Source organism: Apis cerana, linkage group LG6 (assembly GCF_029169275.1).
Source record: "Apis cerana isolate GH-2021 linkage group LG6, AcerK_1.0, whole genome shotgun sequence".
Taxonomy (NCBI): Eukaryota; Metazoa; Arthropoda; class Insecta; order Hymenoptera; family Apidae; genus Apis; species Apis cerana.
The window spans coordinates 10,688,553-10,716,530 of record NC_083857.1 but is presented as its reverse complement, the minus strand read 5'-3'; the positions used below and the strand labels follow the sequence as shown (position 1 = coordinate 10,716,530).

Here is a 27,978-nt window from a genome sequence, read left to right as displayed (position 1 = left end):
AACTGTAAATCCCTGATTTATGATTAACAATAATCGATGATTAATAACAATAACAATAATAATAACTTATAATCCAATATTTCGGAATAATATTAACAAAAATAAACACTCTAATTGCGCAGCAATACAGCACTACTCTTGGCGGGAATTTGTGTGCGCAGAGCAACTGCGCATAGATGTACAAGTCGACGCGAGCGACAATAAGTGGAAAACAGAATTGTCATCCATCTTGCAAGCGCGAATATGAGTATCTACAGTGTTGTGTTGTTTTCACCGGTGCGAGCGTTTTAAATAATTAATTGGCCGGCAAAATGGAAGTCACGGATATGAATTCGAAGCCATTCGTTAATTTCATGGTTCATTTCGCACGCTCTTTTCTGCTCGTTGTGTTTTCCACCAGTTTTAGCCATCTCCTCACTCTTCAAAAACATTCAGGTTAGTTTTTTTTTTCTTTGCGCGATACACTCAACGTTTGTAAATGTAACAGCTTATCGAAGACCGTTATTTTTTGCTTTTTTCATAATGCGTACTGTTATTATGATTTCACAATTGTTGATTATCGTTCTATAATTTTTCTGTTTCTATTTATGGTCTTCTGATTTCAATCGTTCTGAATCCCAAACATCTCGTGACAGGTATTTTCGCATCAGTTTTAACGATGCTATTCGTTGAAAATATGCATACATCTAACCGCCATAGAACGCAGAAACGTGTTCGAATGTCGATGCCAACAAATATATAAGAGCAGACATAAAATTTGTTAATTATTTATGCATTTATCAAATAATAAAACTTTTGAATACGAATCATAACCTTTTCTCTTCGTTCAATTTATTTTTTTTTCTTTTTTCTTTCATTATTTCTTCTCGTTTCATTTTTTTTCTTTGACGTATTCTGATTATTGTTATTGTTTCTTTTTTTAGTATATTCATATTCTCGAGCGAATCCCTGCAGCAATTCATTGCACAGGCAACCACAAAGACTAATTTCCATGCCTAGGAATATTCACAAACTATCAACCATTCAAAGTTTTTGGTGATTATATTAGATAGTTAATGATGATGATTCATTACAATTAATTGGGTACGTACACTGAATTTTTCTTTTATAAACTTATATTACTTATATACAATAAATCCATTTTGATTTAGATATTTTATTGTACGTAGTAATATTTGTGAGGTTATAAAAATTCTTACATTTATAAAATCAATTTCTATCGACTAAAAAAATCTCATATCTTTTAATTTAAAGATATTATTAACCTATTCATTCAATCTATCATTCCCTTTCGAATTTAATAGCCATACGATCAAAATATTCCATTCATCCGTATAATTGTATATTTCAATCTACTTCCATCCCCTTTTTCCATGTATTCGGGTTTTATTGAACAGTAACTCGGAAATCGGACGTTATATTTTCGTTCTCATCGGGGAAAGGCCAGTGAATTGGTTAAATTGTGTCGAGTCGGCGTTATTTGACCGCATAAAAAAGTAGCGTTTATAAAATTGCTGTCGGCTACTCGATATTGCAGTATCAAATGAAGAGATCATCCAGTCCTTTTCTCGTCCTACTTTTCCCTTTATTCCGCTTTTCACCCGATTCTCTGTGTCCGTCTGAGTTTCACGTTGTTTTCATTTATTCGAGGTAACGAAATCTAGCACGTTTCGAGGGAACTCCCCGTTGTTAGTTACTCGAGTTCTAATTGAGTAGCGAAGTCCAAGAGAAATCTTAGCTGGATATCTTTGAATACCTCTTCAGACAGAGAGAGGCGATGAAACGAGAATATTAATCTTTCGAGTCGTGATTTCAGAAAGCATTCAGCAATGCCGGACTTTTCCTTTTCCGCGTTCCTTTATCCCTTCATTCTGCGAACGAGGATGAAATAATAATATAATCTTGAATTTTGTATAAGGAGTATAAAAGGATGTTACGTAGTAAATTTTAGATTTCATCTTAACCGAGTTCGATGGACATTCGAATTGGTAATCTGAGTTATAAAAATATCTTGTTGAAAATAAACTTGTTTATTTTAATTAAAGGAATTATATATATTTCTTGAATAATTTTAATTGAATGTATGAGAGAAAATGATACTAATATAATGAATAAATTTGATAACAAGAGGAATTTAATATATATTGAAAATAGCAGAACGATTATCAATCAATCCTTTTAAATGATTAATGGTCAGATCTTTTTGATTCTACTTCAATTTTCATGAATGGTTTATTGTTAACGATATAAATCCAACAAACGAATCGGTCTACTGTGAAATCGAATTATGTTCATCCACCTTGAAAGCCTAAAGATTCGAAAACCGGTGGTCAGAGGTAGTGGAATGACGAGCTACAACCACTTCGAATTTCAATTCCAACCATCATACGCAAAAATATTTCATCGTTCCATTGTGTACTATCGACATATGTGAAAGATTAAAACAATAGCGTGCGACGTTAGTTATGTTTTGATTTTCATTGTTGCATTCGTTTTGATTTTCTTTCATCGACTTTTCGCCACTGATTTGATTAAAAATTTACTTTTTTCGTGTGCAATATTACTTCATAGATGATGAATTGTGCCTAATAATTAATTTAAATTAATTATTAATTCGATTTTTGCTGTAAATGTAGAGATAATTTTGTAGAGATAATTTTTATATTCTTACGTAAAGTTTTTTCTGGAATTTTTGCCACAATGTTGGATTGTTTCGTGATATTAACTGATCAGGTTGACCACATTAACCACTCGAATGGCCGTAAAGTAATTTGTTAGGTCGGTGTAGCAGGTTGATAGTCGGTTTTGGACATTAACTTGCTTTTAACTGCAATTATGGTGAATAGTAATTACCTCATGATACCCGCTACGTTACTTCAGAAAGAAAAAAATTTAACGTCGAATATAGTAGATTAAATTACGCTATAGGTTACTTTTAAATATTAAATTACATATCAAAATTACAATCAAAATAAAAATAATTCATTTACTAAATTTATTCACTAAATTTTGCATATCCTTAAAATTTTCAAGCAATAAGATTCTCTTTATTGGTATTATCCAGAAATATAATTTTAAATCAAATGAACGAAAAAGTGAACGGCATTTTTCTCGAAAAGGTCTGCCAATGAAAAGCGTGATACAATAGAAATTTCACGATCGAGAATAAGCTTTTACCCCAAAAATTCAATTCCATTCCCGGTCATAAGAAGAAATACAAAAGAATTGCGAGCATGGTTGCCGTGGAAAGGTGAATTTTGCGCTCAAGTAGGAGGGAATCGGCATCCTCCACAGGGAGAAACAGTATTTCGTGGAATATTTTCCATCGGTGGTAATGGGCACGGTTGAATGCAAGATCAATAGGTGGAAAACGCATGGAAGGAATATTTCCCGTATCTGTATCTTTAATTTCTATTGAACACGTGGCGTTCGATCGGAAGGAACGTTTTTTTACATTGAAATAGGGATTCAATTTCGAGGAACGATCGACGCTGTTAATACATAACTGGGATGCGCAAAATCGATCGGGCAAACACCGATTTTTTCTCATATCCGACGGTTTATCTTCCGCAGGGAAATCCCAATTGGCTCTTCCGCCGAGTTTAATATTTGATTACGTTGTATTAAAAAATCTGGTTCCTGTACGAGGGATTATAATGTTTCCTCCGGAGATTCAGACAAAATAATCGAAGTTTGTAATGCGCTTTCGTGCCTCGAAAAGGGGAAATAAAAAAAAGGAAAAAGAAATAGAAAGAAAAAAAATTAATTCGATGGCTCTGTTGTTAAATAAATTTCAAAAAGAAATTTATTTTCGTTCAAATCCAAAGTTTATCAATAGTCGATATAACTGATTAAAATTAATCTTGTCGTGGTCTTAAAATATTGTCGTGCTTAAAATATTATTTTTATTTTTTTTATGATAAAATTCGATGATTCTTACAGAAAGGATCTTACAATATTTTAAATTACTTCTATTTCACATTTTTATTCACATTTTTATGACATTTAAAAAAAATTAAATATTGTTTTCTAAACTTTAATAATAATTGATTCATTATCGTCTCCTTGTCCACTTTGATACAATACCACGAAAGAGAGCAACGAGTCAAACTTTAAAATTGAAACCCTTTGACGACCTCGATTCCTTTAATCGTTTTTCAGAACTAATTTCTCGGAACAAATTTCTTTGTCATCACGGCCGGACTCCTCGACACTTCGAATCAACTTATCCCCCTTTGACTCAAATTGATTTATTTCTCGAATTTAATACCGCTTTTAAAATTCTTACGTAACAGTATCCAGAGAGAAAGTCTTACATTCAGACACTATTAAGCTTTTGTAGAGTTGCTTTATAATTACAAAATTTCCATGCGTGAAAAGAATATTTCACGATATATTGAAGAAAAACGAACAATAACCTTAACTCTTGTTAATAATTTTAATAAATATTCCAATTAATTTTAACTACCTGTTAAGATTGCTCGTTAAAAGAAAACAGGAAACGGTCAAACTCGTTTTCATCTCGATCAACTTCTATAATCCTAAACGTTTCCTATTTAGCGGAACATGGGAACCATATGCGGCAGGGACGCGAAAACTTTCCAAAAACAATTCAATCGCTCTTTTACCGCAGCGTTACCGCTGGATCGTGGTCAGATTTACATAATCTCGTAAACGACAGAAGCAAACGCGAGAGCTAATCGGGTCGGACACGGGGCTCTTGCTACCGGTTCGGCCAGTGGGTAATTGGATTTGGCCTCGTAAAACGGGGTCGGTGGTCGCGATAATAAAAGGTACAACGATCGTAAAATTTCCATGACCTATCGATCGAATTGCAAAAAAGAAGAGGGGAGTCGTCGCAAATATTTAGCCGAGGTAACTGCGCGTTTCGTGTTTTAAATTTTCTTCTGCTTAAGCGGATGCTTAAATTCCATAGAAAACGCATAGATAATAAAATCGAGTTCAAAAGTTATTACATGGATGATCGGAAATTATTCCTCGACGACGGAGGAATCGCTTGCGAGAAATTAAGAGCGAGAAGTAACACCGAACCAGGAAATAAAAGTAAGCCCGGTTTGTTTAAAGAGACAGATGATGGATAGAATAAAGTTTAATTAAAACGTTGGTTTTTAAAGGCGAGTACAGGGAATAGGGATATTAGAGCGAGAATTAAATGGGAACGAGAACGGTGTAACATCTTTTTTCTTTCTTTCTTTTTAAAAAGATGAAATTAGCTGAAATTAAGCGCGTCCCTGCTTTATTTTTCGCGAACATTAATTACTGTTTTTCGCGCGACAAATATATCGCTTCGAGTACAAATATCGAATTAATAACCATGTAAAAACCAGATGGAAGAATAATAAATGGTGTAAAGGAAGGGGAAGACGAAGAGGAGGAAATAATAGGAGGAAAGAAATGCGACAAGATGGTGGTAGTTGAACCATAATGAATTCCTCTCGGCGTGAAAAAAACGTAGGGTGGTTTTTTCGTACACGTCTCTCTCTCTCTCTCTCTTTCTTTCTTTCTTTCTTTCTTTCTATCTCCGTAGATCTCCCTCACTGGAGGCCTCTCAAAAATCCGGGGGAAAAAAATTACATCTCGTTCCATCGCTTTTATTTTCTTCTCGCGTTTCGCACGTAGGAAGGAAATATCCAGCAGGAAAACTTCTTCAGACGGCGCCGTATTCACGTGTATGTACATTGGGAAGAATTACGTTTTCCAGAACCTGCGGCTTAAACATTGCCACAGGATTATTCCGACGGTGCATGAGTAATGAGAATTTTTATACTTAAAGCGTAACTTCACTCCGACGGTGCTTAGAAAACCATTTGTAACTCGCGTAGGGGGGGCAGGGGGTGAGTTAGGATGGTGAAAAAAACTACGATTAAAAGTGCAGTTCGTTATGGGAACTGTAGGTTCATACAAGTTGCCTTGTTGTGAAAGAAATACAAAAGGGGATGGGGGAGGGGTTATGTATGAAACACGAAGGATGATTAAAAGTTAAGGAAATGCGTATACGTTATTCTATGATTTATATTTATTTCGTAAATTTTCATTTCTCTTTCCCTCTCTTGATAATATTTTTTATTTATTGACTTACGTTTAATTTAACGTTTTCTCTTTTTGATTTCCACAAACGTGGATGAAATATATGTGTATGTGTAGAAAGAAATATAAAAGAAGTTATTTCGTTAATTCGGTATATTATTTTATAATTATTTCGAAAATTTATTTTGAAAATAATTTTTATCCCTTAGCTTTAATCACGTTTAATTTCTCTCTCTTAATTTTTCTTCCGCGTGTTTAAAATATCCAGAATGGCAAGGCAACTCTGTAATTCAATAGGGTGTTTTTACCATTTTTTTCGTAAATTTCTTTCCCCGAGAATAATTTTTATTCCTCGTCTTAGTCCTCTTCGTTTATGTACCCGCACACAACATGCACGCTCCGCTTTCCTCTTTGCTCTTATTTCTTTCACACAGTCGTATTTTGTTTCTCACAGCTTTTTACTCACCGCGCCATGCGTTTTACGTAGTATAAAGCGTAACGTTGGAAGCGTTTAAATTTTTTATGAATGAAGCGGCAGGATATATATTGATAGACGGTGCTTTTCATTTCTTAAACTTTTAATCTCGTTCTCTCTAACCAACGTTTAGAGAATCTCGATCCGGTTGGAATGGAAATACGCGAGAAATAAAACAACATTGTTCCAAGAAATATCGTCGAACGAACTCGAGAGAATATTTCGAATTTATTTAATTTCCACTAAATCCTGCCAATTACTCGAGCCACTTTTCGAGGCCCTTGACAAGCTTTGTTTCCGCCAAGCGTCGTACAGCTGCCGAACAAGCAACTACAACCGATGACAAGGGCGGTGTTATCGAGGCGGCGCGGGAAAGCATTACTTTGAGGCGTGTTCGCATTTAAATTAGGTGCAAGAGACCGAGACTGTCTCTGTATTTTCCTGTTGTTCGTGCACCCCCGTTACGTGTACACTCGTGTACAAAACGCTTGTTGGAAACTTGGCCTGAAAGCCTGGGCGATGGTTTACTCGTTCGTTCGTGGAAAGCGTGGATATCTATATATCTTAGAATGTCGCAATTAGTTGACGGAGGCAAGTACAACACAAGTTTCATAATCCCTGTAACGTAACATATATTCCCTTTTGTCGTAATTAGTTGACGGCGGGTACGGTAACGAGTACGAAGGATGCGTTATTTTCGAGTTTCGTGCACGACCGAACCGAGATTTGCTCACCTTTCTTCCAAACTTTCTCCGGTTTGCGCAGCTACCTGCCATCTTGGGAGGAAGTCGAGTTTATCTCGGTGAACGAGAAGAATTTCAATGGCAATCGGGTGTGATTGTTAAATTGATTACTTGATAAACTTGGATTTGGAACGTGATACGATAATATTATATTTTTTGAATTTAAATAAAATTAAATTTAATTTTAAATGTGTTCGATCGAACACGGTTCTCGATGAAGTGATGAAATATTTTCATAGAGCAGTTTCATTGTATTAAGATGAGTAAGGTGGACGATCAATTTTAAAATGACCGATGTAAAATTTGAGCAAGTTAATCGTATAAGTTCGAAACGTTAAATTCATATTATTCGAATATTTTAGATAGATGTTATATGATGAATAGCGCTTTGTTTAATTCTCTGTAAATACAGAAATCAATTAACGGTTAATTAAGCATCGAAAGCAGCGTTCAACTCAATTTAACAAATTCAACAAATAATACGATAATACTGAAGGAATGAAACGATAAAAATGATAAAATAACGAAGCTTTAAATATTGCAAATATTTGCGAAAACGATTATTAATATTTCTTTCCAAGTTTTTACCCGGAATAGATGCATTAATTGAATCTATTAGTCGGGTTAAAATAAAAACATATTGGAAATAACCACGATTTTTATATCGATGAAAAATATTATTCACAAACAGTACGTACTATTAAAATTTACAATCAAAAAAGTACCCTAAGATTTTTGGCATCTATAAATCATCAACCCAGTATAAATCTCAAATATATCTCTTCATTCTTGTTCGATCTTCTGTCCATACCAATATAAAAAGAATACAAAGAACGAAACCTAAACATCGTCCCTCGAAAAGAATACAAAGAACGAATCCCCTTGAAACAGGGGATGAAGTATCGCAACGTAATAACTTTGGTCGTTTTTGGAAGCAACTCCATTATCGTTAACGCCCGCAAATTTTCTCGGAACGATAAAATTAATCAGAAGAGAATCCAATATCTCGTTTCTCGAACAAACCCTCTCCACAGTACGAGCTACACCCTATTACACGAATAAAACCGCGGCCATTGTCTTTCTTTTTTTTCACGAGGAGAGCGCGTGGTGGGCGGATTTCTTCCCCTGCCAAGATGAAAAGAGACGGAGATACGCAGGGAAAGAAAAATGAAGATGGATGATGGGGAAAGGGAACGAAGGAAAGGGCGTCAATACCGCATAAAACGCGGGCTACGTGACATGAATAATTCCGGCTGCGTTAAAATGTCACAGAATCGAGATTCCAGAGAAGAGAAGGCGCGTTTTCTTCCCTAAAATCAATTAAATCGAGCAAACGGGCAGATTCACCTCGAATAAAGGAAAATATTTGCCGGTTATCGATTAATCCACCGATTTCACCGGGCAGCAAAATGGCGGAAAATAGGGAAGGAGCGAAAAATCAATTTTTCACTCCTATTATTCATTCGTCACAATTTTCCTTGTTGGGTATATAGTTAAAAATGAACGATCCAAATAATATCGTATTTTTCTCCAGTGAATATATTTTTTTTCTCCATCTTTTTATTTTTCTTTTTCTTTTTTTCTTTTTCTATTCTTCTTCGATGGAAGAAAGGATTTCGAATGCGTCGAGGTTGTGTCGATATTTCAAAAGTTAACGAGCCCGTTCGTATTTCGCGAGAGCAGGCAGTTTGATAAGCCGACGAGGATTAATATTCAATAACGAAATACGTCAACGTCTCCGGCAATATTCGCTCGCTGCCGATTAGAGGATAGACGAGAATGCTTTCGGCTCGAGACGTGCTGAATGGGTTTCTTTTTTTTTTTTCGAAACGATGCGTTTGAATGAGATCGATCGATTTTTACGTATTCAAGAGGTTTTCGTGAATTTAGGATAAGGATTGAATGAAGAAATATTTTTTTCACGCAATTCGATTTTGTTATTGTTAAGTCGTGTGTGAAGAAGCATTCAAAATTTCGCTCGTGAATAATAAGCAGTGTTTCGATCGATTGATCTGAAAGTTTGATATTGGCAAATAGTGAGACAAAGTGTACAAAGAAAGCGGCCGGCGATATCACGTGATAATAAGAACGAGATGGGGAAAGGGCTCTGTATTCAGAGTCTCCCTTGGAAATTCAGATCAGGTTAGACACCGGAATGTCAAAAGACCAACTACAAGTCTCATCTTCCGCGTAATATAGCGACAAATGTCAAGAAACCCGGCTCTGTTATATTCTCCCCGGTTATCCTTCGAGACTTCTCAATTGAAATATCTTCAAATATTAAACGTTACAAAGAAAACTTTATCTTCCATCTTCACGGATTATACATACTGTCATTCTTCAACATCAACTTATACAAATATCTATTTCATATTTCTGACATTTTTAATTTCAATATAAATTCATCTGATCGAGGTTTATCGTTTAAACGAACGAATGAAGAAACCTCAACCCTCAACGTAACATCGCAAGAATTACACAAGAACGAAACCTTTTTTTTTTTCTTTACAAGTCCAATCTTGATATCTTAAACATAGATAAAAAGAAAAAAGAAGATGGAAAATGAAGTGAAATTCGGGTGGAACGTTAACGGGTGTAATTTGATGAGCCTTCGAAATTTTCGAGACGCTGAGCCGCCTCTCGTCAAAACGATCGTGGAAAAAAACGCGCAATTAACTTACTGCCGGTTTTAATTAACGCATCCAAAGAGATGGAAAAAGAGAGGGTTGGTAATGAGAGAGGGGGAGGGGCAGAGAGACGGGTTGATGAGCGCGCGAACGGGGTTGGCGCGTGATTTGTAGAATTTTAATTAAATAAAACGCGCCGATGCGCACAATATCGGGAACGTTTAAAATGATATTTTTGTTTGCCCCGGTTATAGGCCGGCGTCGTTAACCCTCCTAATTGGGTAGGACGCGCGGCTTCCAACTTTTTACGCGTGAAAATTTTTTATCGTCGTTGAATTGACGCATCATGCGTAAAAAAATAAAAGGGAAATGATGAGAAAGTGAGCGTGTATCGTCGTGTTACCTTTGTCGAGCTAATTTACAGAACTAGTTGTGCGAGTATAAGAGTTGAAAATGATGCCGTGGATCGAATCACGTTCCCTTTTTAACTACTGCAATTAATCGAATCGTTTTGAAAGAATATTCCGATGAATTGCGAGATACACGGTTGGAAATACTTTGAAATCGCGTGATTTAATGTCTATGAGAAATTGAACGAAATTAAATTCTGATAAAAAAAGAAAAGAAATATCGAAGAAACCATATTTGTTATATGTTTGAAGAAACTTCTGCTTACCTAATTGTGAAATGTTACAACGTGGAAAATTGTGTTCTAAATTTGTGCGACGAATATTGTACCAACCTGGAAAAGGAAAAAGACATAAATAAATATTATCATTTATATTATATATTTTTATTGTTATTAAGATTTTAATCACGGAAATAATAAGTTTTGTTCGTGGAACGTTATTAAGAACACGGAAATTATTTTTCATAAAACAATATTGAATAAAGATTTCAAGAAGGTTTTTAAAAAGAAGAAAAGAAGAAGGTTTTGTTAATTGATTTAATAAGCGAGAATTCCAGTTAGTGAAAAATATAAATCTCAAGGAAATTTAGCACGGATAATTAACAAAAATAGAGGGGAAAAGATATATCTTGTTATTTTTTTCGATTTTAAGTTACTCTTATTCTAACGACGATAATAATACGATATCAATTGAATAATATAAAATGTTAGTTTGATTTTTTTTCTTGCAATCGTAAAATGGATTACAATTTCCAAGAACGGTTTGTATTTAACGAAATTTAATTTCAACTCTAACTTTAGTTCGAATTCTTCAAACCAAGAGGTATTATTAAATGCAAATTATATATATAATATTATCCAAATTATTGTCCAAACCGAACAAACTAACGTTCAACGTTAAATAGTTATCAAAGAGCTTAAGAACTTTTTAAAAAAATTGTAGGACGAAAGATTAAGAATTTAAGAAATGCCGAAAAATAATTAATGCATCAACTATCAGTAACGCAATCCATTATAATCTTAGAAATTATTAAAATTCTAGAATTATTTAATTTTGAAGAATTTTATAAAATTACATTATGATTATTAAAATTATAATATGTGAAATTTTTTAATGGAATTTCCATTTTCATTCAAATTTTCAATAACTCTAATTCTAAAAAATCAAAAGAAAAGCATTAACAATCATCATTTTTTCACAATACACTTCACAAATTCAAATTCAATTAATTATTTTCGAACGAATAAATACCCGTAATTCTTCGGATAGAACCGCTCCTCACTAATCCATAACAACATTAATTCCATTTACTCGAATACACACACATCTACTATGCATTCGAAGACCGGATCGCTTACCGCAAACGCTTGAGAATATTGCGTGCCCTATTCCATCGCGATTCCGATCGTTGTTCAACCAGAGCTCGAGGATAATATTATTAGGTCATCTCGTAAGTAATGCGATTTTTTTCGAGGATCGTATAATGCGGCGATAAAGCAGGCAGTTCCATGCATTCATTCGCTTACGTCGGTTGTTCTCATGAATTCACAAACGTGCTCGCTTGCAATAAAGTTGTGCCGAGTGAGTTTGGAAGCAAATAGATTTGATAGAAAGCGCGATTTGAAATAGATATTTTCTATAATACGAGGATTAGATCATTTATATTCTCGACGTTATATTACGAACGATCTATTATATTTTTAATATTTTATTTTAGAAAACTTTGGAGAAGAGTTAATTTTATTCGCGCGAAAAAATATAAGATTAATTAGGTACAGAAATTGTAAAAATGTTTCTTTACAAAAGAACAATTTCAACAAGAGAGTATACATTTGTCAATGGTTTAATTATTTTTAAAGTTGATAGAATAATCTCGAACGAATTATTTAAGAATTGCTCCAATCTTTACTATTATACATTTAGTATTAATAATAAAAATCTTATGCTATACGTTAAAAGTTAAGTTCATAATTTTTTTAGAATGATAGAATATAATCAACGTTAGTTATTTTTTAGCGAATATTTTTCAAATATCAATTTGAACGATACCCCTTCACATTTCCAATTTCCAAATACATTACATAGCTATAAACCATCCAAGAACTTCCGAAACTCCGCATATTTCGCACCATCTCCAAGGGCCTCTTTACACCACGATCGTGCATGCAACTCGCAAAGCCGTCCTCGACGTATATCTCGGCGCCGTCTAATTCCGCGAATTCTGCAATCTTCCCTTCGAACATGCGGTTGCGTGTAGGCACGCGCGTGAATTCGCGTGTGCATATTCGCGACTACCCCGAGATCAAAGCGAATGACATAGTATAACCGAAAGGGGGACAGAGAACGCGTCGAATCGGAATGAATAGGAGGGAGAGAGAGGAAGCCAGATACGAGAAGTTACGAGGCGAATTTTTCCAAGGCTGCCAACATCTCCGAATTCTCGAAGACTTTCGTTTCTCGGTAAACACTGACGTCGACGATCGGACAACGTGCGAGGTATATCAACGATGGCTGCGAATAAGGAACGTTTATCCTCGGAGCGAGCATAGAATGCGGATTTTCAATTTCTGCGGAGAGCAACTTGTTCGACCGATATTGCCGTTCGTTTATTCTCGGATTCCACGTTCCTTCCTTCGATCGTATATACCGTTGTTTCCCGTTCCTCTTGGCGCGCATGCGCGGCCAGCTTAAAACGCGGATTTTATTTCGAACGGGACAACGGGACGCGTTAACGTAGCCGCGATTTATACAAACGAATTCTATTTTTCGGCGAGGCCAATAATACGGCGGAGCGTACCCTGTTAAGAGCGAAACGATGTAAATGTCGATTCGTGCACGAACACCGACGGAATTAACCTCGGGGATCAGAAGGAGGGGTTACGGAGAGGGGAAACGGGAGATGTGTGCGCGACTTTGCGGTATGTAGCGTCGAGAAAGAGGTGGAAACGACTGACAGGCGAGACAACCGAGGATAATATCCCGGTGAGAGTTTTTAAGGGAGAATGGTGGTGATATGTATAGTTTGAATATAGTACACATGTGTGTTTTTCCGTTCGATCGAGTGATTGAAAGAACGAAATATATAAATATTGATGAGACTAATTAAATTATTTCACTTTTGGAAATTGAGATTAAAATATGAGATTCTTTGATGATAAATTTTTTTTATTAAAAGTAGTTTTGTAAATTAATTCAAAAGTTAGCTATTGAATTTTTTAAAAAAAAAGCTATAATTTTTATTTTGCGAGAATAAGTACGTGTAAATATTGTATTGATTTATCGCAATATTAAATATTTAAATCATTCGTATAATTAAGTGCCGATTTAATTCGACGTTAAACGTTATTTGAACATGCGTGAGAGCACCTCAAATGAGTAGTCATTATTTTGAGTGTGCAACTTCATTTGCTTGATAAACGCAATACGCAATTTTGGCTTCCTATTTTAATTAGAGGCTGGAATTGTAAAAATTTACAGTATAGCATTATTAGACATTGTAGTGTAAATGTTTTATTTGCACGATCTTTAAATAGATCTTCTAATTAGAATTGAAAGTTAGGATGATTTAATACTTTCACGAACTCGAAGAAAAAACTGTATAAAGCAATTGTAGCAATTTGTGTTGTCAATAATACCGACAACGTTAAGATTTCTCACAATGAAATTCATTAACCAGATTCTAACTTCTTCTATGAAAGAAAGTTAAAATGGAAAAGGAAACACGTAAAGGAAAAGAAGTTTAATTCCTATGCTTAATGGATTAAAAACAAACAACGTTAAAGTAAGAAACTTTTATACAGAAAATTAGAAACGGAGTTTGAAAAGATTAAAACTGGTTCTTGCCTGTCTGTGAAATATTTTTTTTTCTCAAAAGAAGCTAAAACGATTCTTTTCTAATCGTATTCTTTCCTAAAATATATATTTATCAATCAACAAAATCAATACAAATCGATAATTCACAAGATTATCAACTTTTTTTAAACATTTTGATAATTTCACAATTTCCACCTTACTTGTTCCACTACTAAAACTTTCAACTTTATTTCTTTTAGTAAGTTACTTTATTGACACTGGTAACTTCTAAAAACTTTACCAATAACGTTCTTCAAATCCAAAATCTCAAATCTCCCTCCCAATAAGCCGAAAAGAAAGAAGAAAACTATCGTATAACTTCCACAATATTTATTCCATTCGCCTTCTTAACATCAAGCTTCTGCAAATCCCATGAACGTAAACAGGAACACGAAAGAAGTACGACGTCGCGACGAAATTTCTCCACTAACAATGCAAACATTTCCGTGAACCGACTGTTTTCACGTCTTTAATGGACGCCAAACATCTCGAAATGAGGATCGAAACGAGGGAGGGGAGGGGCCGGTCTCGTTAAAACGTCCATGTGCTTCGAGGGTTGCTCGTTCCGGCGGAAAAGCAACTCGACGAACGGATAGGATAATTTAACACGAATCGACGAACGAAGTTACAATTTTCCTCGACGTTGATTTGAATTCGAACGAGCGAGGGTCGAGGATCGATACGCGACACCTTCGCGCTTTTCTAAAAAGCTTGCACGCGGTTAAATCCGCATTATGCATGTTTCCGACGACGCGAGCAACTTTTACGACTGCCTTCTTCTTTTTTTTTTTTTTTTCTTTTTTGCGAAACGAAAATGCGACTGTTCAGACATTCAGCACTCTGGTCGACTTAAATATTTGATTCGAGCAGCTGCAACGTTGTGGATAACGTTACATCACGCGCGTATAATTTACAAATATTAACTGGAAGAAATTGAAACACGCGTGTATCTCAAGTCGAGCGAAGTTTTCTTATATATTCTAATGTTTTTGTCGATTTACAGTGGAGTTATAATTGTCAAAATTCTTTGAATTGTTCGATGAAATATATACGGATTCGGTCAATTCATCGTAGCGTAATCAAGTAAGTTGCAAATTATTTACAACATGAGAAATTAATAGAAAATTTTGGTTCGTTCTTTCGTAGACATATATAGAGATATAAAAGGATTATTATTTTAATTTACTTATACCTTTAATATTCTTCCAATTTAAATTATAATAATCTCGGATATTCCAATTGCTTTTATCTTTATATATATATATATTATTAAAGAAATTCTTTTGAGTCTTACAAGTCTTTGCCCGTCCGTTTTTTATTAAAGAGTTATAAACAAAAAAAATTTGTTGACGAAAGACACAAATCCCTTTCAGTCTTGTGTAAAATTAATATTGTTAAGAAGTATTACGCGGATCTTTTACCCTTCATTTTATTAACTACGACTTCCTCCCCTAATAAATTTCATCCTCTAAAATCGTTAAACTTTCATCACGAATAATAGAGGCCAGAAAATTCCACGAAATAGAGAAATCTTCTCAACAGCTTGTGCATACGAAATGACTTCAAACTCGACGAGACCTGTCATTGCCATTCCGCAGCGCAGATCCAGATGGCGCGATTGAGTTAAATATCGACGCGATCCCCAAACTCGTAAGGCACAAACATCTCGCACAATTTCACGGAACCGTGGCTCGATCGTTGCGCGATAAACGGAGCCAGCTGCTCGGGAGGATGGCGTGCAAGCCGAGCAACAAGTATCGAATCCAAACGCAACAAAAGAAGGTCGGTTTTGGAAACCCATTGGAACCCTGCTCGAAACCCTCTCCCATCGCGGCGCAGGCCTGGATGCACGGATGCGTGCATCCGTGTGACACGTGAACTGGTCCCCGTGTTCGTGTCCCAGCGACACGGCGCTGTTGTCGACGGATGCAAGAGACCGGCACATAATGCGGTCTCTGAATACGCCTTTGTACGGCCGGGCCACGTGCACATAATCGCGCTACACCCGTGCAAAATGCAATTTGCAGCCGCGGATACGTGCTGAAATCGCGACCGTCGGATAGACGTCCCGACGCCGGATTGCATCCCGGAGAACGAGCTACTAACTCGGAGGGTAGACAAGGGCGAAGAGAATCGTGGCTCGGATAATGGTGGCCAAATCTTGTCGCGATAAAAGCCGCGATTATTTGATAAATATACTCAAAAGCCGCGCTCTCAATGGGAAATTCAATTGTAATTGTATTATAATATATAGGATATTCATCGAACGATACGTGTTTGTGACAGAACGATATATAAGTAAGAGTGTAAAAATACGGATGACGTGACTCGCGCGTGATTTCTATCGGTTGAACGAACGAACAATCTCGATTCTGTTTGATGGGGTTAATTTTAGCGAGGAGTGAAGCGATGATTTGTTCTTGATAACCATGTATATTGCGTTAAATGAAAATCTAAATGAAGACGAGATTCGAGAACAAAGTGGATACATTGATATGTAATAATTGAAAGAGAGTACTATAATTTAAGAGTATTACGTTAATGAAAAATATAATACAGTTTATAATACATATAATAAATCTGTTCCTATTCTCGATATAAGACACGACGAAATTTAAATTTGTCGTCGCGGATTTACCGTTTAATTCTGTGAAATAAAAGAAAAATGAAGACAATTTATTAAGCTATCGTCGAGAAGGGTTTAATTAAAATAGCGACATGCAAGCATAACTCTGATACTATTAAACAGTTAATGATCCAACTAAAGGGAATCCGGGCAAGAAGCTCGAAGACTCGTTTCAACAATGAAGTATATGTATATATTCTGGCGGTTTCTTGCTCGTGCACGGGCGTTTCATGGATGAATCAAATTAATGAACTTTTAACGAGAACTAAGTGCTTTGCTGAAAATCAACCGGCGAGTTTCGTTAAACAGCGAAAACAAAAGAGTAAGGTTAACAACTGGAAACTGGAGGGTCATGATTATGACGCGTTAGTTTTCAAAGACGTATCCATCACGCCACGCCGTTTAACGCGCACAAAGAGAAAGAGAGAAAGGGGAAGAAAGAGAGAGAGAGGATAACCTGACCTATTAACTTCTGCTTTTAGCGAGTCTCTTATCTTCTCGCCAACTTGAATTCCAAAACGCAACAATGGCTAAGCGTAATCGTGCGCGGCAAATAGGAGCGGAACAGTAACAAAATTCTATCTGTTAATAACCTGTAAAAAGTATATGATCGAAATTTTTAAACGATGCTGTTCATCATCGTGCAATCTCTCGTATGACAAATTACAAAAAATCCGAAAAGTTTGAATACATCTCGTATTTTGATATCCACCCCCGCAAATTCAAAGAAATACTCCACGGTACCTATAATTATGATAGAATCGCAGAACGACGTATCAATATATTTAGATAGATGTTCAAAAATTATGAACATTTACACTCCTAATAATAAAATTTAAATATTCGAGGAAGAAAGGAAGGAAGGAAGGGAGGGAAAAAAAAAGGAAATGGACGAAGTGGAAGCTTAGCGGAAATGCGGTTCGATCGGTATTTATCGGAGGGATAATCGACGACGCGGCGATTCCGCAACAGAGGCCATTGTCTTCAGTTTAAAATTGATCACGGGCTTGAAACGGTCGGACTTGGCGGGGTCCTGAATCGCAACACCGACTTCCGGCCCGGGGGAAATCGAACGACACGAACGATACATCCGGCGAAGAGAGAAGATGGCGAAGGATTATGAGACTTTCAATACGGGCTGGCCATTGTTACAAGCAAGATCGTTAACTTTATAATGACACAATTGATAAGGAGGCTGGTTCGCGTCCCGTGAGCACACGGGTCACTGGCCTGCAGAGAGAAGAGAGCACGTTCTATTACGGTTCAGTGGTTCTCACGTCCCCCCGTATTCTCTCTTTCTTCTTATACCGTTTCGCTTTCTCGATTATGTCCACTTCAAAAATATAACGAATCTGGTCTGGAAATTCAGAAAAGTTTTCTCGAGTTTATTGGAACGCGATATATGCAGCTATAGTGATGTTAATTAATACGTTTTTATTGATATTTGTTTAGTTATTATTATTTGGTTCTTTCTTTTTTTTTTTTTTGAATATATGTTATCTATTATTTTTGTATATGTCGATGTATATTTCGATGCTTTTAGGACCGATTGTTCTTCCTTTTTCAATTATGAATAATGGAAACGTTATTTTCTGATATTTTAATGAAAAGGTTTTATCAATACTGTATTATTCGAGGTATTATTACTTAATAGGAAATTTTCAAATTTCTTTCTTTAATAAATAAAATCGTTTTCTGAATAAAGTACAAGTTAGATGTAAAAAAAAAAAAAATGCTAAAAAGTGTTAATTTTAATAAATGAAATTTTTTAATAAAATATATAACAGAAAGGAATAATTGTATATGAATAATATTTCGAACAATATATCTCGATGGTTGTTTTCTATATTTTTGTATTTGATATACCATCGAATAGTCTCTGTTGTGTATTAATTGTTCAATTTGACAAAAAATACCATCACCTATTCATTGGTGAAATTCAGCACGGTGAATGGCCATGAAAATTCAATTTGAACTAGACATGTGTATACTCAGAAAGTAAGCTAAAAATATCGTTTGCTTTTTCATTTATATTCTTCTTTTTTTAAAATATATTTCTATTCTCTATATAAATTTTTTATTTATTCAATTTTAATTCTCTGAGTACATTAAAATAAAATAACAAGCAAAATGACACTTTTACTTTCTGTCTCAAAATAAAGTAGTAAATACTGCTATTAATTTAATTGCTGAAAATTTTTTAAAGAAGTTTTAATAATATAGAGAATGATTTCTATATATAGCACGATAAATCAATCTTATTAAAATATAGAAATTTTCATGCGAAAACTTTTTCCATTATTTTCCAATATTCCGAACATTAATATTCTTTAATTGTTGATCGAATCTAATTTGTTGACGAAGAAGATAAAATCGATTTAAAATATAAAAAATATTAGAAAAATATTAGAAATGGAAATAAAAAATATTGAAAACACAGAAAAATCGAAAGAGTTTGTATCGATAAATAAAATCTTTAACGACACATCGTGTAATTCCTTTTTAATAATAAATCAACTATAATCTCCGCTCGGAATAATCTCTGGATGCGCTTTTCTGAAAATTTCATCAACGAGTAACATGCATTGCGCCACTTCCGTTTCGTTAAATTATAAATTACAAGGTTGCTGAAAAATGCCTGGTAATTCCTCGCGTATGAATAGCTCGTCGACGAGTCATCTTTGCCGCGGTATCGATCGATTCTCTCGAAATCTGTGCGCAGAAAGAGTATTTACATTTTAATCTTTAAATAACGGTACCATGGATAGAAATGATGGCTCGTTTATTTTACCAAATCGCCCGTCTCATTTAGCTAACAACGTCTCTCAACGAATCCAATTTTTCCAAGTATCGATTGATTCGTGGCCTCTCGATTGAAAAATCCATTTCTCTTTATCGACACGGAAGAATTTGTAAAAATTCACGTCCATATGAGTACATTATCTTTCGAGATTTTATAATTTCCTACGTTTTATAATTTATCGTAAAATTATTGTGTAATTTTAATAATTGAAATTCATATATAGAACAACAAAACAATAATAGAGCGATTATGATTCGCGCAATAACAAGCGTGCAATAAAAAATATGAAACCTATCGGAGGTATATTGATTGCAATTGAACATGTTATGATTTAAAACACTCCATAACTTCGTCAAACAATCGTTCAATTAAAATAATGAAATGTTACCTAGAAAACTCAAATGTAAGAATTTGCAGCGATGTAGAGGATGGAATTATTGAAACATTGAAGTCAAAAAATAGTGAAAAAAATTAACAAATGCAGAAGCTCTTTCTCCTTGTTTTTGTAACGATTATCATAATCGAATTCACGTTAAGTTTGAATTAATACATATATATATATATACATATATAATTCCGTGGCGAATTTGTGTATTCCACGCACGTTTATAACACGTACATAATAATACATTTCCACGACAACGGTTGTTGCTTATTAATATACAAAGTCTGTTCCGCGGTCAGAACTAATACAACTAGTCACCTAGCCGGACAAAGGACCACGTAATTTTCTGTAGAGCGATCGATCGGAATCGTACGCTCGATTCTCTTGGGAGAAGGATCGAAAGAGGTGTAATTTCATTCTTCTATCTTCGTGGAACCTTGGCCAATTAAATTGTACTAAAGTTTCGCGCGTGCGTGCGATTTACGTAATACTCGAGCCTCGTTTGCATTCGAGTAACATGCGGCGTTTGACGAGCATGCATTAGTATTTGACAATCGTAAAACGAACACAAACGTGCGTATACGTAGGATGCATCAGGAAATCAAGATAAAGATCTTTATCGTTTTCTTTACGACGAAACAAAATGATCGTTAGGGTTCAAAGAAAAAAAAGAGTTAAAAATATATAATTACACTTTATGAAGCATCCCTTGTAAAAGTCGCGGTAAAATTCCTTGTACAGTTATTACGATTCTCTCGACCATAAACCATCTACATCGAGTAAATAGTTCGAATCCATATATATATATAACCCATCCGAGGATCGATATTCTAACGGTGCTAGAAAGTAGAAAATTGACAAATAAAAGCCGCGGTCAAAATCGGTTATTGATTGTACCGAGATAAAGCGAGAGGAAATCGATACGCGATCGGTGTCGACTCGACACGCTCCGCTGCCTTTCACGATGCATGCGTTTCCTCGAATCCGCTCCCTTCGCCTTTTCCTTCCGTTTGTTCTGTCTGACTAAAGTATCCATCTTCCACTCGTACGACCTCTTGCCCCGATTCGCATCGATTCGAGCACCCAGCCACCTCGCTTCACGCTATATACAGGAGATGACGAATACATTGAAACTATTAATCAAGACATTTTATTAACCTTTATCGATTCAAGATTACATTGATATTTTATCGTGACAGATTATTAAAGATAGATTATTTTTAAAATTCTTTATATATCCGTATTAATATTTTTGTTCCGCCTATCGTCGAATTTATTTTTATTTTGCAAAGTTGAAATAACCTACACGATATCTTGGAATGATATAATAATTTCACAAGGAATCTTATCGTTGCGAACTTTCGTATCGCCACGTTATCTCTATTATCGCGACCATCCATTACTGGAAAACAGATGTGCATCTTTCATAACGCCATAAAATTGTTCTTTCTCTTCGACAAGACTTGATTTACGTTGCCGCCGATCGATGTCCGCGATAATGCCCACCGCACAATTGGAAAAGTCGGGATTAAACCAGTGACGAATGAGGCGCGAACAGCGAAGATAATGCTCCTCGATCGCTCCGGACTCCGCCTCCTAGATCCTGGCACCGATATGAACCTTGTCGGGAGATAAGCGGCGTTAAGCATACCCTTTCCAACCTGGAGATCATGGCGCGGATAATTCGACCAACTACTCGACCGTGTATTCCCCGATTTGTTGGCATCCGGGGGTGGAAAGGGCTATCGATGGGTCGCGTGCGGATGAAAAAAAAAAGATCATACGCGACAGATGCGTGCGCGTTCGAGTGATTACGTCGGATGCCGCGTAAAATCGAAAGTGTCGCGCTGATTATTTTTTTATAGCAATAGACGCGGATGGATTCGATGGTTGAGGATGGACAATTTGGAGGAAAGGGTGGAGGCTCGCGTGGACAAGTCGCGAGATGAAAGTTGAACGTGGAAGAACGTGCAATGTGTATTGTATTTGTTTATTATTATTGATAGGACTAACGATTTTTCTCAGTTTTTTAATTTCGATATCTGTGAAAATACGAACGTGTAATTTCCTTCATTCTTCATCCTGTACCTGCCACGAGTCTTTAAACACCATCGATCCCCTCGATTTGTATTTGACAGGCTTTCGGGATAACGTATAGAGGACATTTACGTTGATAAAAATGACGCGTGCAATGAAGTCATTGTATAAAATGACAAGATTGATTTGGCGCCGCGAGAGAGGCTAGAAACCACTACACACAATTTTCTGTCTAACGCTTCCACATATCATTGGCACATTTACATTATCCTCGAAAATAAAATTTCCCCCAAATTAAAATTGACTGATATCTAGTAAAATTAAACGGAAATGAGCAGAAATTTAATTCGAGAACGTATCCGAAAGAGAAATAATCAAGAGAAGAGAAGAAATAGATTGTCATCCTCGAAATTAAAAGACCCCAAAAGAAAAAAGAAAAAGAAAAAAGGGAACCACTTAATTATCCAAATCTATTTTCTATCAAAACACGATCGATCGATTGCTCTTGATATCGCCCGGTTCGTATACACAGTTTTCGACACGATCCATACGTTTCTACTCGGCCAAAAAAAAAAGAAAGAAAGAAAAAAGAATAACGTTGGTTAGGCGGTGATTGCCCTGCCAATACTCGGATATCGACACATCTCGAGATATAAAGTTTCGGTGGAAATAGTAGCCAACAATGAAAGTCGTGCAAAATGAAATTTCATTTCCTTCCTCGTTCTCTATCGATCATCGATTCGCCCCTTCCTCTACTCTAACAAGGAAGGACGATATCATCCCGAACATTCTCTCTAAATAATATGGAGAAACCTCGATACCTCGTCATCCACATTCGTCTTTATCGAGGAAAAACGAATCTCGTTGGCCTCGTCGGTATTTCGATCATGCATCGAGATTTCTCTTGTCAAAACGGGGAGGAGGAGAAGGGGAAACATCGAAGAGAAACGACTCTCGCACCTCCTCTCTCGCGATGGAGAAAGGGCAGGTGGAGCAGGGATGATAAATCGAAAAGAAACGCGGTAGACGTATGGGACGCGAGCTTTGATACACGGTCGAATTTTCTTTTCCCCTCGTTGTTTCATTTAGACGTTACAAACCCTCTTATACACAGGTTTCCATCCTGATATCGATCGTCCATTTCCAACGCTTTTGTCTTTCATTTTCCTCTCTCTTTCTCTCCTCATATTTCTCTCGACCAGCTCTCGTTGAACACACAATTTTTCTTCTGAATTCGAACGAGAAGTCATCTTTATCGTCGTACGATGCAATGCACATTTCGATACCACGTTTGCGATACATATGGAAGAGAAAGAACGTGAACCGAAAATAATGGGATGCTTATCGATAAGAAGAAACGGAACAGTATTATTGGGGATGTGATATTGATTTTTTTTTTCTGATTTTTGTTTAATCGAGTATTTTGAAATATATATCGATCAATGGGAGATTTCTTGAAATGTTGCTTTCGACGAAAGCAAGGACTTGGGGAGGGAATAAAGCGAATTTTTGCACGGAATAATGCAATTAACATTGAACGCGACGCTGAGTCAGCCATAGATGGTTGCCACACTTGAGTTCCTGTGGAGCTACGTCAGCTTTATGCGACCAACAGAGTTGATTTTGGAACAATCTTGCCACCTTAAACTGTGAATTTTCGTTAAGATATTTAGAAAAATCAATTCTTTCGAACGTCAAGGAAATAAGATCGAAATACTTGTGTTAACGGAAGATATAACGCATTTTTCGTAGATTAAATTGTGTTTAATATCTCGTTCAAGTTCGTCTCTCAAATCTGAGATGATTCTAGTAATAAAGAATTTCTTTGTTGGTCATTCGGCCACGATTTTACAGGAGGATCGAAGAATACACAGATGCTCAAAGTGGCACTCGTAGAAAAATGGGTTGGCATACAGCCACCCATAAATATTTTACGACTCAAAGACGAGTATATCTTATTACACGGCAATTCAGTTCGAAGCCAATTTCCTTTTCTTTCTTTTTACCAATAATTCTTCTTTTATGATATTACTTTACTCGTAAGTAAATACAAATTGTTATTAATCGCGTGAATATTTTATCCATATGATGCATATGTTCTGTTTAAAACCCTGCGATTTTTCTCTTTTATCTTATATCTTTTAATTATCGAATATATTTTATATTTAAATTAACATTATTTAATTTAACATTCATTATTTACCTTTACGACTACACGAATCACTACTACAGTATTATTATTTCCTTTCAACATTTCATTAATCTGGAATCTAAATTCGTAAGGATATTTATTTTATCAATTTTAAAACAAATATATCGATACAAATTACCATTGTATCATTTTATCTCTCGTATCGATATTACTTAATCTCCGTCGCGCAGATTAATTTATAGAATTGCGTGAATCGATTTTTTAAATTTTATTTCATTAAATATACGTTACATAAAATTATCGAGACAATAAGACTCTTTTACAACAAGAATAAAGTATTTTCTTTCCGTCACGATCGAATAAAGCATTTACCTGTTATTAAATAGTTATATAATTTTTATACAATTCAATGGTTTCTTTATGATAGCGAAGGATATTATTCGTTATTCCAAGTATCGAGTATTATGCATTATTCGAAGAATCCGCTCTTGATTTGAAGTTTATCGATTGTTCAAGCACTGGCAAAACCTTAGAGCTGCTACTTAAGACATTTAAGACGGAAGTTAACGCTCTTCGTTCGAAGATCTACCAACCCCCTTTCAACAACGTTGCAAAGACGATTTTCAACGTCACTGGAATTATTTGCGAGCTGTTATCGTGCAGATTTATAAACAAATACTACTCGTGTTCGCCTTCTCCTCAATTAGATTAAATAAATAAATATATATACATATATATGAAAATACTTAATGTAGTACAGCATTATACTACACAGAGGAATATTATAAAGATATTATATTTGAAATTAATCGAAATCTTCTTTATATTGTGATATATTACCAAAGTGAAAATGAAAATTATGGATAAATAATTATTCTATATTCCAGAAGATAACAAAAGGAATTAGTTTCTTTCGAAATCCAATCGTTATATTCAACCATGTTCACGATAATGATGCATTTTGCGCATCAAAACTTTGCATAATAGTTTATCGTATATTTAGCACACGATAATACACGAATGACGGATCAATAGAACACGTTGGGCCTGATAATTAGTTTAAAATACCGTTGCAATAGGATGCGCGCGCGCGTTTGCTTTGTTTGCGCGTGTTAATTAATTAACCAATTAACAGCCATATACTGTCCGAAACTTGAACATACGAACATCGAACTCCATTACGACGATCGAATCATCCCGTGTGCGTTGACGTTGTACGCCATCCGAGTGTACCAGCGGAAGGTGCTCCATTAATCCTCGGGAAAAGCGGAAGAGATAAAACGTGGCCGAGGGAAGGAGCCAACGGCGAAAAGAGATAAAAACTGGCAAGTTTACATTCTTTAAAAACGAGATTCATTTTTAAGTCGTCGTGTCTCGAGATACTCTATCACGAGAGTGGTCGAGAGGATTTTTTCGGGAAGATTGATCGATCTATTACCCGGGTTGAAAAAAAAGCATTTATGAGAGGTTTCAACCTTTTAAACATGTTCCATCATTGTCGTCCAATCTCTCTCGTTAATTCGATATTGGTTTCATTTTAATATTAATGAATGAAGCGAGTGTGTGAAATTGTTAATTTATAAATTTGAAGAATTCGTGAGCGTTGATAGATAGGTGAGAAAAGAATAGGTGGAAATAAAGAAGAAGAAGAATAATAAAAGGAATGCTTAATTACCCAATAATTCGATGTGAAAAGTATATAAGATAGAAGAAAATAATATAAGTTTCCTTCGAACAGTTTAATAATAATGAAAGGAAGAATCGATAAATTTTCTATTGGAAAGTTGAAGGTAATTAAAGAATTAAATACAAGGCAAAGGATTATTTCTTATTTAGATTTTAATTTCATTAACGTGGAATGATTAAAGTGTTTGGACATTAAGTTTAATAATGCTACTCATGAATAGATTGCTTCGAAGCAGATTAGACCCGATTATAATCGATGGTCCTCTCTCTCATCTTAGAACAACTAATAGTTAGCTAAGGTATATGCATAAGCTTGATAAATCTTGCTTAACAAGTTTATTGAAATTTGCTCGGTTAATTTTGATGAAATTTGTATTTATTTACAATATTGCCCATGGCACATGGCACGTAAAGTATCCAGCATGATTACTATAAAGTAGAGAGATTCTGAAATTATTAGCAGTGGAATAATTGTTAGCCGATATAATTGTATTTGAATATATTATGACTACAACAAAAAAAATGAAAGATATAGTACAACTATGTATACATTTTTTTTAATAAAAATTGATCTTTGGATGAAAAAGTTTCAAATCTGTAATATCAGATAACAATGTTATATTTATTGGATATTTATGGTGGTGCGTATCTCATAAATAACCAAGGCATATTCGCTCATATTTCAGCTAGAATTAACGTCGAGGAAAGAAAATCAATATTAAGTAAAGTATGTCGAAATACCGCAGACAGAACTGAGAGAATACAACATTAACAAGTTATAGATGCAACAGAGTCGGATTGTACACTACTGCTCGTTGTTATATGCAAATATTACGAATCTTGTTAACCAACTCTTGAGCTGAATATCAGCACGATAACGTATTCTTCGCTTCAATTGTTCGCGCAAACTAATTTTACAATGTCCCGAAGACATCTTTCGCGTAAAAGGAAAAGAAACATCGAACATATTTTCTATAAAATTTCTATACCTTCAAACTTGAGAAATTCCGTATCTCATGATCTTATCTAGGATATTTTATATCTACGTATTTTATTTTTATTGCATTGAAAATATTCAATAAAAAAAATTTCTTTATTTAAAAAATTATCACGATGATTCTATCGCACGAGAATGAAAGATAAATTATTAATTCTTAATTTTTAAATATTTTTTCCAAGATGAGAACAGATGTATACAAATCACGATTTATCTTTCTGATTTTTAAAGAACAAATTGAGGACTCCCAGTGTGGAAAGATTCGAAATGATCACGAACCAATATCCAATCCCTATTCCTAGATTGGAAACGAGTCGAGGCGACGACGGTTTGCTCGAGACAAATGATCGGGATCGAGAGGCCACGGTGTCTGACACAATATGCTCGATCAACGTGGATTGATGCCCACATCGGAGAAAAGTACGTGAAAGGTACGTTTATTCTGGATCCAATTACGCAATCCATCCGATAAACGAACTATAAATATATATCATGACCATAAAATACGCGATAGATATATATTTAAGATACATATTTCTGTCACTCTATTATTATTTAGAGAAATATATTTATTACTATTTAAAAGTAATAATATATTTTTTAATCGTATTAAAAGAAAATGTAAAATCGAGGTCAAAGAAATTGGAATCTACATTTAGATTTGTATTATAATTCACTTTATAATCATCGATACAGAAAAGGTATTTAGAAATACGATTAATCAGCTGTTTGGATTTATCGTGTTTCCTTCGCAAGGTGAACAATTGATAACAATGAGCTTACGCTCCATCTTTGTCTTCCTGAGTCTAAAGTTTAACGTATCAACGTGTACACGTCACGTTTGCGTTGATTATCGATGTCTGATTCACTCTCGTTATCGAATTCTCAGAATTCTACACTAATAAGCAGGTAAAATTCTAAGGATTATACTGATTTCCATAAACGATATCGTACCAGCTATTACGTAAAATTTTACAACGCATCCTAACACCGGTAGATGACAACAAATTCTCGGGAATATCTCAAAATTTTTTTTTATTCTATCGGATAAAACGACACGTCCCATACATACGTATCTTTAGATTTATTCGAAACATCGAAACATCGGATAAGAATAAAACCGAATTCCATCGTGGA

The 27,978-nt window shown here is 35.1% G+C and overlaps 1 protein-coding gene and 1 long non-coding RNA gene across 8 annotated transcripts in view; one reads left to right on the top strand and one right to left on the bottom strand.

Moving 5' to 3' along the window:
* The window catches only part of LOC107993834 (leucine-rich repeat-containing protein 24), a 314,678-nt gene that overhangs the window by 110,925 nt on the left and 175,775 nt on the right, over positions 1–27,978 (bottom strand). For 5 of the 7 annotated variants that reach the window (XM_062076331.1, XM_062076336.1, XM_062076332.1 and 2 more), the window contains one exon: positions 10,570–10,635. The exons of the other annotated variants lie outside the window; for them this stretch is intronic. The gene's annotated coding sequence lies outside the window, so the exon portion shown is untranslated. The remainder of the gene's footprint in view (positions 1–10,569; positions 10,636–27,978) is intronic. 7 annotated transcript variants of the gene reach the window in all.
* Positions 191–27,499, top strand: LOC133666263 (uncharacterized). The gene is made up of 3 exons (XR_009830191.1): positions 191–435; positions 924–1,083; positions 27,073–27,499. It is a non-coding gene; the product is annotated as an uncharacterized LOC133666263 (long non-coding RNA).